The 18,417-nt window shown below is 39.1% G+C and overlaps 2 long non-coding RNA genes across 2 annotated transcripts in view; one reads left to right on the top strand and one right to left on the bottom strand.

The window, feature by feature from the left end:
* LOC135969669 (uncharacterized) overlaps window positions 1-892 on the bottom strand; it is a 38,438-nt gene extending 37,546 nt beyond the window's left edge. Inside the window, exon 1 of the long non-coding RNA XR_010585028.2 lies at window positions 818-892. This is a non-coding gene — a long non-coding RNA (uncharacterized lncRNA). The remainder of the gene's footprint in view (window positions 1-817) is intronic.
* LOC123571859 (uncharacterized) overlaps window positions 1-18,199 on the top strand; it is a 37,576-nt gene extending 19,377 nt beyond the window's left edge. Inside the window, exons 3-4 of the long non-coding RNA XR_006696150.2 lie at window positions 4,953-5,023; window positions 18,034-18,199. This is a non-coding gene — a long non-coding RNA (uncharacterized lncRNA). The remainder of the gene's footprint in view (window positions 1-4,952; window positions 5,024-18,033) is intronic.
* Window positions 18,200-18,417: the final 218 nt, after the last annotated feature.

The following is an 18,417-nucleotide window of genomic DNA, read 5'->3' as shown; positions in this document are numbered from 1 at the left end:
ACCATTTATAGACCTCCCCCCAGGAATGCATTCCTTTCCCAGGGTATTAATATTAATATTCCTTGCTAGGAGAAGAATTTAGTGATATCTTCCCTACTTGCATGTCCATTTATAGGCTCTCTGCAAGAATTAAAATATGGCTCTTTTGGCCCGACCCTGCAGGCCGTCAGATCTTATGGTTGTCTTCCCTTGTTCCCTAAAATTGCTGTTATTCTGTTCTTTTTCAAGGTGCACTGATTTCATATTGTTCAAATGCACATGTTTTACAATCAATTTGTACAGTTAACACAATTATCACAGTGGTCCTGAGGTGACATACATCCTCAGCTTATGAAGATAACAGGATTAAGAGATTACAGTAAGACAGGCATAAAAATTATAAAAGTATCATTTGGGAACTGATAAATGTCCATATTGAAATGAAATCTTCACAATTTATGTTCCTGTGCCACAGCTCCAGCCAGTCCCTCTGTTTGGGGTCTCTGACTTTCCGCAACAATTGTCCATCCATATCATTATCAGCATTTTGGTCAAAACCATTCAACAAGTCTCTAGGAAGTTCCAAACTTTCCCACGTCTTCCTGTCTTCTTCTGAGCCCTCCAAATTGTTCCAACCTCTGCCCATTACCCAGTTCCAAAGTTACCTCCACATTTTTCATATTTTTGTAGCAGTACCCCACTACCTTGGTACCAATTAACTGTATTAGTCTGTTTTCACATTGCTATGAAGAAATATCCGAGACTAGGTAATGTATAAAGGGAAGGGGTTTAATTGAATCACTGTTCTACATGGCTGGGGAGGCCTCAGGAAACTTACAATTATGGCGGGTGAGGAAACAGCGAGTTTCTTCACAAGGCAGCAGGAGAGAGAGCACACAGGAAAAACTGCCACAGATGTTATGAGAACTCACTTACTATCATGAGAACAGCATGGGGAAAACCACTCCCATGATCCAATCACCTCCCTCCCTTGACACATGGGAATTACAGCTTCCTCCCTCGACACAAATAGGGATTATAATTCAGGATGCAGTTTGGCTGGGGACACAGAGCCAAACAATATCACATTGTAAATTGCAGTTACTTTCAGTCATTGTCAGCTCTAGCCATCCCTTATCCCTCAGCTGCTTGGCAGGCAGCTGTGCAGATGATCCTGGAGTAGCTTACACAGAGCTTTGCTCAGTGTGGACAAAGGAATGCTGTATTCTAATTATTGGAGATCTGTGCTCAAAATTGCTGCTTCTAAACATAGAAGTGCAGAAAAATGAAACCACTGTTGCATGTTCTCCTATTGTTGCCCCCTGCAACCTAACCCTACTTCCCCCACCATCTAGTGACTTCTGGGAAATTTAAAAGGCAAGTGCTTTTTCTTTCCTTTTTTTTTTTTTCATTTTTCTCTTTCCTTTTTTGGAGGGGCCAAACATTAAAGACTAGGACATATGGAACAAGCTCATACACAATGGAAATTAAGTCACTACATAAACCCAGGGAAAGGGGTACAGACTCAGAAAACACTTAAGAAGACCTTATGTTTGCACCTCAGGCTAATCTTCAGCATACAGATAGCCTACAACCACGCCCCAAAAACCAACCCGAAAACAAGACTCAGGAAGCTCTGGGAAGGGAGAGAATCTGATTTTTAAAGTTACCACATTACTAGACCCAAATGTTCAGTTTTGAACAAAAAAAAATCACGAGGTATATGTATTGGTCCATTTTCATGCTGTTGAAAAAGACATACCTGAGATTGAGCAATTTACAAAAGAAAGAGGTTTCTTGGACTTACAGTTCCAAATGACTGGGGAGGCCTCACAATCATGGCAGAAGGCAACGTGGAGCAAGTCACATCTTACGTGGATGGCAGCAGGCAAAAAAATAACTTGTGCAGGGAAACTCCCATTTTTAAAACCAACAGATCTTGTGAGACCCATTCACTAGCACAAGAACAGCACAGGAAAGACCCACCCCCATGATTCAGTCATCTCCCACCGCGTCCCTCTCACAACATGTGGGAGTTATGGGAGCTACAAGAAGAACTTTGGGTGCAGACACAGAGCCAAACCATATCAGTATACAAAGAAACAGTAAAGCATGGACCATTCAAAGGAAAAAAAGAAATCAACAGAAACTTCCTTGAAAAGACCTGATGGCTGGGGAATCTACCAGATATAAAAACAACTGTCTTAAAGATGCTCAGAGAACTAGAGGAAGACGTAGAAAAGGTCAGGAAAACAAAATATAAACAGGATGCATCCCATGACGCTCATCCAAATGAAACCATTTGGTAGGGCACACCTTCAGAATCACGATGGGTGCCTTGTGTACAGGAGGCCAAACTTTATATAAGTATTGTACATTTAGCAGTGGGAACTACAATCTCTGGCCATAGTAAAGGTGCTAGAGGAATCAACAATTAAGTGCATGGCGACTCCCTGTGACAGTGTTATTTCTGAATCTCCCAGGGTCACCTGTCATTCTCACCCACAACTGGGAATGACAGTGACCTAAGCCCCAGTGTCCAAGAGACTCATAAAAGTTTGTGTAGTACCCTTTTCCCCTACCTCTGAAACTAGGAGTTCAGTTCCCATTGGTGGCCCCAAATCTTGGTCCCATCTTTAGTCTGTCTTCTCCAAAGATGTTAGCTCAAGATATAATGGTGGAAGTGGTTCCTTTTCAAGTAGTTTCTCTCTGGCACCCACCAATGTCTCTGCTGTTTTGTACCCTTCAAGTGTTGGTGGGAACATGCAGGGCAGAGAACCAGTCAGCAAAATCAACCCAGTCAAACAAGCGTTCCTCTTGCTGTTCAATTGCTTGAACCAAGCATTTAACATTAAGATCTCAGGATTCAGGCGGGGCTCAGTGGCTCACGCCTGTAATCCCAGCACTTTTGATCTGCTGCACAGATCAACCCCATCACTAGTATTAAGCCCAGCATCCATTAGCTATTCTCCCTGATGCTCTCCCTTCCCCACTCCCTGAGAGGCCCCAGTGTGTGTTGTTCCCTGCCATGTGTCCATGTGTTCACGTTGTTCAGCTCCCACTTCAGACCGAGGTGGGCGAATCACAAGGTCAGGAGATCGAGACCATCCTGGCTAACATGGTGAAACCCCGTCTCTACTAAAAATACAAAAAATTAGCCAGGCGTGGTGGTGGGTGCCTGTAGTCCCACCTACTCAGGAGGCTGAGGCAGGAGAATGGCGTGAACCCAGGAGGCGGAACTTGCAGTGAGCCAAGATTGCGCCACTGCACTCCAGCCTGGGCGGCAGAGCGAGACTCCGTGTCAAAAAAAAAAAAAAAAAAAAAAAAACTCAGGATTCATTAGAGAAATGCAAAGCAAAACCACAATGAAATACCATCTCACGCCAGTCAGAATGGTAATTATTAAAAAGTCAAGAAACAACAGATTTGGCAAGGTTGCAGAGAAAAAGGAATGCTTTTACACTGTTGATGGGAGTGTAAATTCGTTCAACAATTTTGAAACTGTGGTGAGTTAGAGGCAAAAATACCATTTGACCCATTATACCAATCCCATTATTGGGTATATACCCAAAGGAATATAAATAATTCTATTAATAGTATAAAGATATATGCACATGTATGTTTATTGCAGCACTATTCACAACAGCAAAGACATAGAATCAACCCAAATGCCCATCAGTGATAGACTGGATAAAGAAAATATGGTGCATATACATCATGGAATACTATGCAGCCATGAAAAGGAATGAGATCATGTCCTTTGCAGGGACATGAACGGAGCTGGAAACCATTGTTCTCAGCAAACTAATGCAGGAACAGAAAACCAAATACCACCTGTTCTCACTTATAAGTGGGTGCTGAACAATGTGAACACATGGACACATGGCAGGGAACAACACACACTGGGGCCTGTCAGGGGGTGGGGAAGGGAGGGCATCAGGGAGAATAGCTAATGGATGCTGGGCTTAATAACTAGGTGATGGGTTGATCTGTGCAGCAAACCACCATGACGCATGTTTACCTGTGTAACAAACCTGCACATCCTGCACATGTACTCCTGAACTTAAAATAAAAGTTGAAGAAGAAAAAAAGAGTATCATGATAACCTTACAAAAAAATTTCAAGATCCATAAATGCTTGAGGGGATGGGTACCGCATCTTACATGATGAGATTATTATGCATTGCATGCCTATATGAAAACATCCCACATACCCCATAAATATGTACACCTACTATGTGTCCACAACAATTAAAATAAAAAATATACAAAACAAAGAAAAAGAGAAAAAAATAAAATAAAAATTTAAAATAAAAACAAAAGATTTCAGGTTCCTCCCTCAGCTCATACTGATCCCTCAGGTGTTCAGTAGGGATCCCATCGGTCTCTTCCTTAGCCACTATGCTTAAGCAGCCACCGTGCTTAAGCAGCCATAGCCACATGACTCTTCCCTTGGGTCCAGGGCAGCCTGGGGCCTTCCTTTTCTGTGGCTCCTTTTATCTTTTGGTGGACTCCTGATGGTGGTTTGGAGCCCCATTTGCTGTGTGATGAGGGAGTGGCCACCACTCACCACTGTGGCTGTGTTTTTGGCAGGGCCCCACATGGGCACATTATGGTGCAGTTTTTCAACGATGTCGCCCATAGTCATTCATAGAGAGACTAAGAGGGTTAATGGAGCTCAACTGTTGGACACCCTCATTTTGTTAAGTTGTGTATTTGCTGTCAAGCAGTGGTATATCGTCTAAATCCCCCTCTGGATTGATAGAGCCATAGGGAGGCTCCCGGGGCTCTCACCAAGTCAATGGCTGCTTGAAAGTCTTTCTAGAATTGTTTCAATTCAGGAAGATCATCAGGTTTCAAGCAGATTGGTTTGTCACCAGTTTTGTCATCTGTGCAATCCTGAGGAGTTGATCTGTTCAATGTGGGCAAAGATCCATTGTAACAATGAATCCCATCCTCCCCCATCTGGTCCAGGCTTCTCCACTCATTACAGGAGAAGAGAGTCTGGGTTGCTCTCTCATCAATCAAGTGGAGAGTCCAGGAAGGTATGAATTTGCTGGGCTGTTGGTCATATTGCTGTTTCTTTTTATCCAGTTCAATCTCAGAGAAACTTCTTATTTTAACTAGGGCAGCATTGGAAATGCTGTCATTAATGCACTGCTAGGTAAAGACTGGGGGTAACTGGTCGGGGGGTGTTTTAGGCCAAGGTGGCCCCAGGCTGGCAGCACAAATGCAGAGAGTCAGTAACCAGGAGATTGTCTGGTTTTGGGCTTTCCCACCTCCTTAATTTTTGCCCACATCCATCTAGTTAATTCATCAAGGTTCTCAGGGCTATTCTCACTATCCCATTTACCTCTGTTGGCAGATCAAAGTGTATTTAGGCCTTATTGAGAGCTTCATCATCTCCAATATCTCCAGGAGCCAGCACCACCCCGGATGGGGTCTCACTTCCACTATGCCATGACAAGGTGTCTTCTCAGAGACCCTACTTACTGTACCAAATCTGTTTCACCCTCCACTGGATGGTCAGGCTGTGTGCAGGGTAAACAACAACATGAATGTGGCCAAGGTTAAAAGTCAGATAAATGCTATCCAGGGAAGAACCAGTGCATGACTAGAGGTCTCTAAGAACAGACAACATGCACATCAGCTCAACTGGTACACTGTTTACTTACAGCAAGAGGAGAAGAGGGAGTGCATGAATCCAGCCCCTTGTGGTGTGTCAGTCTCCATGGCTAATGGATTCACCCTGCAGCCAATGCAGGCACTGTGGCTAACAATTTGTGAACTATTTTAGAGTTGGAGTACTAAAGCCACAGATGACCTCAAACTATAGTTTTCTTTGGATTGACCTTGAAATATCTAAGGAAAATAATGGAAAATGCTCTTCTTGCCTAGATGAATTTATTGTGTGTGTGTGTATGTGTGTGTGTTACCTGTGTGTGTAGTTGAGTGAGATAGAGATGAAGCTTACTACCAAATACTCAAGACCTCATTAAGAACGTTAAGAAAAAAATTGTAAGAAGCCTCCTCAATTACCTGTAAAACCTCTTCGGAAAATGACCTCAAGATTTTACCCTTTGATGTCTCTCCCTACCTTACCCCTTTGACAGGAGTGTAAATTCCCTAGTCAATTAGGCTTCCCTCCTCTTCTGCCCATGAAATCCCCAAGAAGCTCCTTATTCTGAATCCTCATGTGCCTCCCCATTCACTATGCCAGCAGAGGCCAGGATCCCATCAATCAGGTCGCCTCATAATAAGATTGAGTCCTCGAGGCACTATCTCTAACACCCCAAAAACCTTAGGGGGGGCCCACTCAATATCAACATCTGGGGTTCAGTATCCAAGATATTTGATCTCCATAGCTGGAAATTGGAAATAGGTCAACATGAAGTAGCTCTGTCCTCAGAGTAAGGATAGATTGCAAAAGGCAGAAGATAAAGCAATTGCTTGTATTTATTTATGTATTTATTTTATTATTGTTTTTAAGAGACAGAGTCTTGCTGTATCACCAAAGCTGAAGTGCAGTGTCCTGATCATAGCTCACTGCAGCCTGAAATTCATGGGCTCAAGAGATCCTCTTTCCTAACTTAGCCTCCTAAAGTGTTAGGATTATAGGCATGAGCCACCATACTGGCCAACTGCTTATATTTGAATGAAAGCATCTGAATCTAGCGGGAAACACTGACACTGAAATTTAAATAAGTATAACTGGTAACAGGCTTTGTCTTTATATGTGAGGTAATCTTTGTTTTATAGATTTAAAGATATTTTCCACAGGAGCTTAAATATAATATTAATATATTTTAAGATTATTGAATAGAAGGCATAATTATTTTGCTAGCTCATGCCTGTAAATCTTACATATGCCATTCATTTAGTTACTGATGAGGGATCAACTGGTGCTTACATGAAACACAAAGAATTGTGGAGATTCAGTAGCTGACTTTCTTTCCCCTCCTAACTCCCATGGGACTTTAGCCCTCCTCTGAAGAAAAACTAGAAGTTTCTAAAACCTGAGAACAGTCATTTGTAAGAATATTACCAACCTCAAATTAAAAAGAAAGAGAGGGCTGGGCACGGTGGGTCACGCCTGTAATCTCAGCACTTTGGGAGGCCGAAGCAGTGGATCACAAGGTCAGGAGATCGAGACCATCCTGGCTAACACAGTGAAACTCCATCTCTACTAAAAATATAAAAAATTAGCTGGGTGGGGCGGCGTGCGCCTGTAGTCCCAGTTACTCAGGAGGCTGAGGCAGGAGAATTGTGTGAACCCAGGAGGCAGAGCTTGCAGTGAGCAGAGATTGCGCCACTGCACTCCAGCCTGGGCAACAGAGTGAGACTCCGTCTCAAAAAAAAAAAAAAAAAAAAGAAATAGAAACAATCATATATTAGATACTCATTTCTATAGAACACGGAAATGAAGACTTGTAAGTGACTTTAGACCAAAATAAGTTGACTATATATCTATAGTAGAATGCATTCTAAGAACAAAAAGGAAAAAAAAAAAAAGAAAACTTTGAACTTCATCCTATCATCTCATTGTTTGTACTAATGGTTTTATTTTTTCAGAACTATTTTATTTTTATTGTTATGTAAAACAAATAAGCAATAATGTTTCTTTTGTTAAAAATCAAGATTTTTCAGTATAAGAGAAATGGAAGTACAATTATAGAAAATAAGTAAAAACACAATCATATAACTGAATTAGAAATATTCATATAAACTCATGACACTAAGAGAAAAAATATATATTCTAGAACTATCTACTAAATAGTTTACTAATGATAGAATTGCAGATGGGACACACTGTGTAGGCTTTTTACTCATAATGAGGTTTATAATGCTATCATTCCACAAAAACAAACTAGGGCTTCTTAGAAAAATAGCCAATTCCATGTCTGGGTCTAGGACAGTTCAAGACACATAAGGCAGGTAAGCTTTCAAAGATAACTTTGCAGAAGCCATAATAAAATGTCTCCCAGGAAAGAAAAGCCCAGGACCTGATGGTTTCACTGCTGAATTCTACCAAACATTTTAAGAAGACCTAATACCAATCCTACTCAAACTATTCTGAAAAATAGAGGAGGAAGGAACACTTCTAAACCCATTCTATGAGACCAGTATTACCTTCATTCCAAAACCAGAAAAAAAACACATCAAGAAAAGGAAATTACAAGCCAATATCTCTGATGAACATTGATGCAAAAATCCTCAACAAAATAATAGCAAATTGAATTCAACAATACATTAGAAAGATTATTCATCATCACCAAGTGCAGTTCATCCCAGGGATGCAAGGATGGTTCAATATACACAAATCAATCAATGTAATACATCATATCAACAGAATGAAGGATGAAAACCATATGATCATTTCAATTGATGCTGAAAAAACATTTGATGAAATTCAACATCCCTTCATTATAAAAACCCTCAAAAAATTGTGTATAGAAGGAACATACCTCAACATAATAAAAGCCATATATGATAGACCCTCAGCTAGTATCATTCTGAATAGGGAAAAGGCTTTCGCCTTTCCTCTAAGGTCTGGAACACAACAAGGTTGCCTGCTTTCACCACTGTTATTCAACACAGTACTGGAAGTCCTAGTTAGAGCAATCAGACAGGAGAAAGAAATAAAGGGCATCCAAATTGGAAAGGAAGAACTCAAATTATTCTGTTTGCAGATGATATGATCTTATATTTTCAAAAGCCTAAAGATAACACACACACACACACACAAAACTATTAGAACTGATAAATTCAGTAAATTTGCAGGATACAAAAGCAACATATGAAAATCAGTAGCATTTATATATGCCAACAGTGAACAATTTGGAAAAGAAATTTAAAAGGTAATCTCATTGACAATACTCACAAATAAAATTAAATATCTAGAAATTAACTTAACCAAAGAAGTGAAAGATCTCTATAATAAAAACTATAAAATACTAATGAAGAAATAGAAGAAGATACCAAAAAATGAAAAAATGTTCCATGTTCATGGATTGGAAGAATCAACATTATTAAAATGTCCATACTACCCAGAGCAATGTGCAGATTTAATGCAATCCCTATCAAAATACCAATGACATTCTTCACATAAATAGAAAAAAAACTATTCTAAAATTTGTACTAAACCATAAGAGACCCAGAATAACCAAAGCTATCTGTATTAGTTCATTCTTGCACTGCTATAAAGAAAGACCCAAGACTGGGTAATTTATAAAGTAAAGAAGTTAAATTGGTTCATGGTTCTGCAGGCTATACAGGAAACATAGAGGCTTCTTGGGAGAGCTCAGGAAACTTTCAGTCATGGTGGAAGGTGAAGAGGAGTCAAACATGTCTTATATGGCTGAAGCAGGAAAAAGTGGGGGAACTGCTACACACTTTTAAACAACCATATTTTGTGAGAACTCATTCACTATCATGTGAACAGCAAGTGAGAAATCTGCCCCCATGATCCACTCACCTCTTGCCATACTTCACCTCCAACAATGGGGATCACAATTCAACCTGAGACTTGGGTGCGGATACAGATTCAAACCATGTCACTCTCCCAAGCAAAAATAACAAAACTGGCGGAATCACAATACCTTACTTGAAATTATACTACAGAGCTACAGTAACCAAAACAGCATGGTATTGGCATAAAAACAGACACATAGATCAATGAAACAGAATCAATAACTCAGAAGCAAATCCACACAGCTACTGTGAACTCATTTTTAACAAAGGTGCCAAGAACATGCACTGGGGAAAAGACAGTTTCTTCAATGAATGGTGCTGGGAAAACTAGATAACCATATGCAGAAGAATGAAACTAGACCCCTATCTCTCACCACATACAAAAATCAATCCAAAATGGATTAAAGACTTAAATCTAAGACCTCAACTATGAAGCTACTACAAGAAAACACTGGGGAAAATCTCCATGACATTGGTCTGGGCAAAGATTTCTTGAGCAATACTCCACAAGCATATGCAACCAAAGCAAAAATGAGCAAGTGGTATCACATCAAGTTAAAAAGCTTCTGCACAGTGGCCAGGCACGGTGGCTCACACCTGTAATCCCAGCACTTTTGGAGGCTGAGGCAGGTGGATCACGAGGTCAGGAGATCGAGACAATCCTGGCTAATACGGTGTAACTCCGTTTCTACTAAAAAAAAAAAAAACACACACACACACACACACACACAAAATTAGCTGGGCATGGTGTTGGGCACCTGTAGTCCCAACTATTCTGGAGGCTGAGGCAGGAGAATGGTGTGAAACTGGGAGGCGGAGCTTGCAGTGAGCTGAGATCATGCCATTGCACTCCAGCCTGGGTGACACAGTGAGACTTCGTCTCAAAAAAAAAAAAAAAAAAAAAAAAAAAAAAAAAGAAAGAAAGAAAAGAAAAAAAGGCTTCTGCATGGCAAAGGAAACAATGAACAAAGTAAAGAGATAACCTACAGAATGGGAGAGAATATTTGCAAACTACCACTCTGACAAAGGATTAATAACCAGAATACATAAGGAACTCAAACAACTCTATAGGAAAAAACTCCAATAATCCAATCAAAAAATGGCCAAAAGATTTGAATAGGCATTACTTAGAAGATACATGAATAGCAAACAGGAATATGAAAAGGTGCTCAGCATTATTGATCACTAGAGAAATGCAAATCAAAACTACAATGAGATATTATCTCATCCCAGTTAAAATGTCTTGTAGCCAAAAGACAGGCAGTAACAAATGCTCGTGAGGATGTGGAGAAAAGGGAAACCTCATACAATGTTGGTGAGAATGTAAATTAATACAACCACTATGGAGAACACTTTGGAGGTTCCTCAAAAAACTAAATAGAGCTATCATAACATACCGTAACAAAAATAGAACAATCCCACTGCTAGGTATATACTCAAAAGAAAGGAAATCAGTATATTGAAGAGATCTCTGCACTCTCATGTTTGTTGCAGCACAGTTCACAATAGTTAAGATTTAGAAGCAGCCTAAGTGTCTATCAACAGATGAATGGGTAAAGAAAATGTAAAGGGAAGTGAAAGATCTATACAGGGATAACTACAAACCACTGCTCAAAGAAATTAGAGATGGAACTGACAGATGGAAAAGGAAGGATAGGAAGAAGCAATATTGTTAAAATGGCCATACTTCCCAAAGCAATTTATAGATTCAATGCTATTCCCATTAAACTACCACTGACATTCTTCACAGAACTAGAAATAACTATTTTAAAATTCATATAAAACCAAAAATGAGGCTGAATAGCCAAGGCAATCCTAAGCAAAAAGAATAAAGCTGGACACATCATGCTACCTGACTTAAAACTATACTACAGGGCTACAGTAACCAAAACAGTATGATGCTAGTACAAGAACAGACACATAGACCAAGGGAACAGAGTAGAGAACAAAGAAATAAGGCTGCACACCTACAACCATCAGATCTTTGACAAAACTGACAAAACAAGCAATGAGGAAAGGACTCCCTATTCAATAAATGGTGCTGGGGTAACTGGATAGTCATATGCAGAAAATTGAAACTGGGCCCCTTCCTTATACTATATACAAAAATCAACTCAAGATAGATTAAAGATTTAAATGTAAAACCCAAAATTATAAAAACTCTCAAAGACAACCTAGGCAATACCATCCAGGACGTAGGCATGGGAAAAGATTTCATGATGAGGACACCAAAAACAATTGCAACAACAAAAGCAAAAATGGGCAAATAGGATCTAATTAAACTTAAGAGCTCTGCATAGCAAAAGAAACTGTCAACAGAGTAAACAGTCAACCTACAGAAAGAGAGAAAATTTTTGCAAACTATGCATCTGACAAAGGTCTAATATCCAGCATCTATTAGGAACTTAAATTTACAAGGAAAAAAACCCTCATTAACAAGTGGGCAAAGGACATAAACAGACACTTCTCAAAAGAAGACATACATGTGGCCAAAAAGCTATGAAGAAAAACTCAACATCAATGAACATTAGAAAAATGCAATTCAAAACTATAATGAGATACTATCACACACCAGTCAGAATGGCTATTATTAAAAAGTCAAAAAAAATGGATGCTGGCAAGGTTGTGGAAAAAAAGGAATGCTTATACACTGTTAGTGGGAGTATAAATTAGTTCAATCATTGTGGAAGATAGTTTGGTGATTCCTCAAAAACATAAAGTTAGAAATACCACTTGACCCAGCAATTCTATTACTGGGTACATACCCAAAGAAATATAAATTGTTGACTGGGAGTGGTGGCTCACTCCTGTAATTCCAGCAGTTTTGGAGACCAAGGTGGGAGTATCAAATGAGGTTGGGAGTTCAAGACCAGCCTGACCAACATGGAGAAATCCCATCTCTACTAAAAATACAAAATTAGCCGGGCATGGTGGCACATGCCTGTAATCTCAGATATTGGGAGGCTGAGGCAGGAGAATCACTTGAACCTGGGAGGCAGAGGTTGCTGTGAGCCAAGATCACACCATTGCACTCCAACTTGGGCAACAGAATGATACTCTGTCTCAAAAAAAAATTATAAATTGTTCTATTATAAAGATACATGAATGAGTATATGATCATTGCAGCACCATCCACAATAGCTAAGACATGGAATCAACCCAAATGCCCTTCAATGATAGACTGAATAAAGAAAATGTGGTACATGTATACAATGGAATACTATGCAGCCATAAAAAGGGATGAACTCATGTCCTTTGCAGGAACATGGATGGAGCTGGAGACCATTATCTTTAGCAAACTAACACAGGAACAGACAACCAAATACTGCATATTCTCACTTATAAATGGAAGCTAAATAAAGACAACACATGGACCCAATAGAGGGGAACGATACACACTGGGGCCTATCAGAAGGTGGAGGGTGGGGGAAGGGAAAGGATCAGGAAAAATAACTAATGGATACTAGACTTAATTCCTGAGTGATGAAATAATCTGTACAACAAATCCTTATGACACACATTTACCTATATAACAAACCTGCACATGCTGCACATGTACCCCTGAACTTAAAATAAAAGTTAAAAAGAAAATGTAGTACATATTCATAATAGAGTACTATTCCACCATAAAAAAAGAATGAGATCTTGTCATTTGCAACAGCATGAATGGACTGGAGATTATTATGTTAAGTGAAATAAGCCAGGCACAAAAAGAGAAACATTTCATGTTCTTGCTTACTTGTGGGATCTAAAAATGAAAACAGTTGAACTCACAGACATACAGAGAAGAAGGTTGCTTACCAGAGGCTCCGAAGGTAGTTGGGACTTGGGGGTGGGTGGAGGAGATGAGTATGGTTAATGGGTCCAAAGAAATAGTTAGATTCAATGAATAAGATCTACTCTTTGATAGCACAACAGGACAACTATAGTTAATAGTAACTGTACATTTAAAAATAATGAAAAGAGTGTAATTGGATTGATTATAATACAAAGGATAAATGTTTGAGGGGATGGATACCCCATTCTCCCTGATATGCTTATTACACATTGCATACCAGTATCAAAACATCTCATGTACCCTATAAATATATACACCTAGTGTGTACCCACAAAAATTTAAAAATTAAGAATTTAAAAATATTAAAAATAAAAAGATAAATTTGCATATACGCACCTTAAGAAGGTTTTTAAAAAATTTTTTACACTGACTGGGCTCAGTGGCTCATGCCTGTAATCCCAGCACTTTGGAAGGCCGAGGTGGGCAGATCATGAGGTCAGGCATTCAGACCAGCCTGACCAACATGGTGAAACCCCGTCTCTACTAGAAATATAAAAATTAGCTGGGCGTTGTGGCACACGCCTGTAATCCCAGCTACTCAGGAGGCTGAGGCAGGAGAATCGCTTGAACACAGGAGGCGGAGCTTGCAGTGAGCCGAGATTGTGCACTTGCACTCCAGTCTGGGCAACAAGAGCAAAACTCCATCTCAAAAAGAAAAAAGAAAAAAAACTTTACACAATTTCCATCTTACAGAGAAGTTGCAAGATTATTACTAAGAATCCCTGAGTGCTCTCCATCTGGAATTACCCAAACATTAACATTTTACTGCATTGTTTGCTTTTTTTCTTTTCTTTCTCAACACATTTTCTGAGTTCTTTGAGAATAAGTTGCAGGCATGATACCCTTTAGTACTTAAATATTTTAGTATATTCTTTTATATAACCATGCAACAATAATCAAATTAAAACATTAACATTGATCTAATTCTACTATCTGATGTACAGACCTTATTCAGATCTAGCCAATTATTCCAATAATGTCCTTTATAACAAATGAAAGTCTTGGATCAGGTGCTGCATTCAGCCGTCACGGCCTTTTAGTCTCCATTATTCTCAAAGAGTTCCTCAGTCTTACTGTGTTTCATGATATGGACATTTTTGAAGAGTACAGATGAGTCATTTACTAGAATGTCCCTCAATCTGGGGTTGTCAGATCATTATAGATTGAGGTTATACAACCTTTGTCAGGAATATCATTCAAGTATTGTTGTGTTCTGCTCAGTGCAGCATGCTAGGAGGCACATGATGTTGATTCGTCCCTTTGCTGGTGATGCTGACTTCAGCCAATTGTCTAAGGTGATGTGGTAGAGGTTCACTTCTGTATATTTCTTCTTAACATTTTAATTTGCTTTGTTGGGTCTTACAATGACAACAAAAAACAAATTCATATTTGCTAGGAGCTAAAGGTAAAAAATTAAAAAGCATTCCAGCAGAGATTACGTTTGAGAAGTATTGTACGAACTAGAAAAGCATTTAAATGAAAGCAAAAAAATGTTATTTTTAGCAATGATTTTTCTTTTAACATTTCCTAGGAAAAAATGATTTAAGGTGAAAAAGTAAGTCTCTGCTTTTTCATCTGAATTTTGTCAGATAAAATAACCAAGTGAAAAGAGTATCAATCCAAAGCTACATGACCTATATTTCCTCATAAAGAATAGTCTATTTTTCTCAGTCTTGTGATCTCAAATCATTCATTTACACCTTGAAAAAATTACTTATAGTCTCTGAGTTTTAATTTCTCCTTCTATGAGAGAGACAGAGAGAAAGAGATGGAAAAAAAGAGAAAGAGAGAGAGAGGAGAGAGAGGACACTCAGCTTGCAGAATAGTTAAGAAGAATAGATATAAAATACAATGCACTTAGCATAATGCTTAGCGAGGTGAAAAGAAGGCAAATTTTTGTGAAAGTGCACCCATCAGTACTTCGTGTGAGTCTCCATGAGGCAGATAGGATAAATATTTATTATTATCTGCATTTTAGGTGTGGCAATCGTCTCCAAGATCACATAAATCAAACCAGGTATCAGGGTGGTACCTGCTTTGGGGTTACCTTTTTATTGTTTTTTCTTCTACATTATGGCTATAACCTTGTGCTTTCTGCCTGAAGAATTCACTTCATATTTAAATGTATACACAGTTTTGTTTACATTTCTCATAGGTTCAACTGAGGTCAAAAAGTGACCATACAAAAGGTAATAACAGCCTCTATTTAATATCAGTTAAATCATCTGTTCTTCCATCTTGTGGGCTGAAAAATAAGTTCCCAATAGCATGAAAAGTGATCTGAGTTTAACTGCAAAACAAAGTCATATATCAGTGCTGTAGGCACCAGCAATAAACATTTCTTTAATTTGAATTCAAGGGCATTCTCACCATCAGACTAGTAGAATCAAAACAACACTGCTTTTCTACCGAGTAACCTTCACTCTGACCAGTGACCATAAAAGCATGTATGATTCATTTCACTGAAAATATATCACCTTGAAAACCTCCCTGGAGAGGCCAGCCAGTTCATTTCTGTGATATTTAGTTTTCTAATTGCACCTTCACTTTTACCAAACTGTTTCTCAGATCTAGATCTTTGCCTTTTGAATACACTTGCCAAAGTATGAAGAAAAACTTATTTTCCTTGGTTGTTTATTCTTTGATTAGGTATTACATAATCCAGAAACCACAGAAAAACAGAACACTGTTAAAGTTAAACAACTTAAGTTGCCTAATAACTTGCAAAAAGCCAAATTAATGGGAAAGAATGCCAATAGGAAGCTCTCAAGGCAGCTTCTATTCCTGGAACTTTCCCAGTCTCAGGAAACCCAGGTGTAGGATAGTAAAACCACTCAGACATAATCACCCTGCCTCTATTCCTCAGATGAGTTCTCTCTCTCTCTCTCTTTCTCTTTCTCTCTCTCCCCAACCCTCCCACTCCACCCTTTTACTCTGTCCTGACTCATTTCCTCACACTTTTTGTGGAAACAAGCTAACATTAATTTCAAAAGTGAAAGCTGGATGACTATGAATCTTAAAACAACTTTTGAGAAAAAAAAAACCTCTTTGTCCTTCTTCTTACATATAAATGCAGGTAATGTTACGGGGTCTTTGTTTGCTTTACTTCTTTAGCAAGACAGGACCATTGTTATTAGGATTCTGCATTAAGCCGTACTGACTTGATGTTCATCATCAAGGCCAGCTGTGGCTCAATTTATTTTATTTTACTTTTTATTATTTTTTGAGACAGAGTTTTGCTCTTGTCACCCAGGCTGTAGTGCAGTAGTGCGATCTCGGCTCATTGCAACCTCCGCCTTCCGGGTTCAAGAGATTCAGCCTCCCAAGTAGCTGGGATTACAGATGCTCACCACCACGCCCGGCTGATTTTTGTATTTTAATAGACATGAGGTTTCACCGTGTTGGCCAGACTGGTCTGGAACTGCTGACCTCAGGTGATCCACCGGCTTTGGCCTTCCAAAGTGCTGAGATTACAGGCGTGAGCCACTGCGCCCAGCCTCAATTTTACAATGGGTAAAGTTTAGCTTCATTTCCTCCTTCTCAAAAATGTTTTCCATTTGCCCCGATGACTCTGAGTTTCAGGTTATGCTGATCTTTTCAGTCAATGGTAAAAACACTTTGGCAAACTCACTCATTCATACCAGGTATTGGAGACTTTATACATAAGTGTTCCCAGAGCACTGCCACTTTCAGAGACTATACTGAAATACAATCATGTGCCGCTTAACAATGATGGGGATGTGTTCTGAGAAATGTGTCGTCAGGTGATGCTGTCATTGTACAAATATTGGATTGTGCTTTCACAAACCTAGATGTTATAGCCTTCCACATCCAGGCTAGGTGGTATAGCTTATTGCTGCTAGGTTACAAACCTGTACAGCACGTTACTGTACTAAATACTGTAGGCAATTGTAACACAATGGTATGTATACAGTAAAAATACGATATAAAAGATAAAAATGGTATGCTTGTATAGGGCACCGGCCATTAATGGAGCTTGCAGAACTAGAAGTGGCTGTGGGAGAGTGAATGATTGATTGAGTGAATGTGAAGGCCTTAGGACATTGCTCTACACTACTGTAGACATTATAAACACTGTACACTTAGGCTACACTAAATCTACTAAACTTTTTTTTCCTTTTTTTTTTTTTGAGACAAAGTCTTGCTCTGTTGCCCAGGCTGGAGTGCAGTGGCATGATCTCGGCTCACTGCAACCTCCACCTCCTGGGCTCAAGCAATTGTCCTGCCTCAGCCTCCTGAGTAACTGGGATTACAGGTGCGTGCTACCACGCCTGGCTAATTTTTTATGTTTTTGGTAGGGACGGGGTTTCATCATGTTGGCCAGGCTGGTCTCAATCTCCTGACCTCGTGATCTGCCTGCCTCAGCCTCGCACAGTGCTGGGATTACAGGCCTGAGCCACTGTACCTGGCCACATTTTTTCTTTCTTCAATAATAAATTAACCTTAGTGTACTGTAACATTTTTACTTGAAAAACATTTTAATTTTTTTTAACTTTGTGATTCCTTTGTAATAACACTTAGTCTGAAACACATTGTCTAACTGTACAAACATATTTTCTTTCTTTATATTCTTAGTCTATAAGTTTTTCTCTATTTTTAACAATTTTTAGTTTTAGTTTTTAAACTTTTTGTTAAAAACGAAGACACAAACACAATTAGCCCAGGTCTACACAGGGTCAGAATCAGCAATAACACTGTCTTCCATCTCTACATCTTACCTCGCAGGGAGATGGGGGCAGTAAGGTGCATGGAGCTGTCATCTCCTATGATAACAACACCTGGAATACCTCCTGAAGGACATGCCAGAGGGTGTTTTACAGTTATCTTTTTAAAAAATACATAAGTAGAAAGAGTACATTCTAAAATAAAAATAAAAGGTATAATATAATAAATACAGTAACAAAGTGACTTATTACTATCAAGCATTGTATGCTGTACGTAATTGTATGTGCTATACTTTTATATGACTAACAGTGCAATAGATTTGTTTACACCACCTTCACTAAGGGCATGCAAGTAATGTGTTGTGCTACAACATACGACGGCTATGATGCCACTAGGCAATAGAAAAATTTTCAGTTCCGTTATAATCTTATGGGACCACCTTCC

The sequence above is a fragment of the Macaca fascicularis genome, chromosome 2 (genome assembly GCF_037993035.2).
Source record: "Macaca fascicularis isolate 582-1 chromosome 2, T2T-MFA8v1.1".
NCBI lineage: Eukaryota > Metazoa > Chordata > Mammalia > Primates > Cercopithecidae > Macaca > Macaca fascicularis.
The sequence above is the reverse complement of the archived record's forward strand: the minus strand, read 5'-3'. Positions and strand labels throughout refer to the sequence as shown.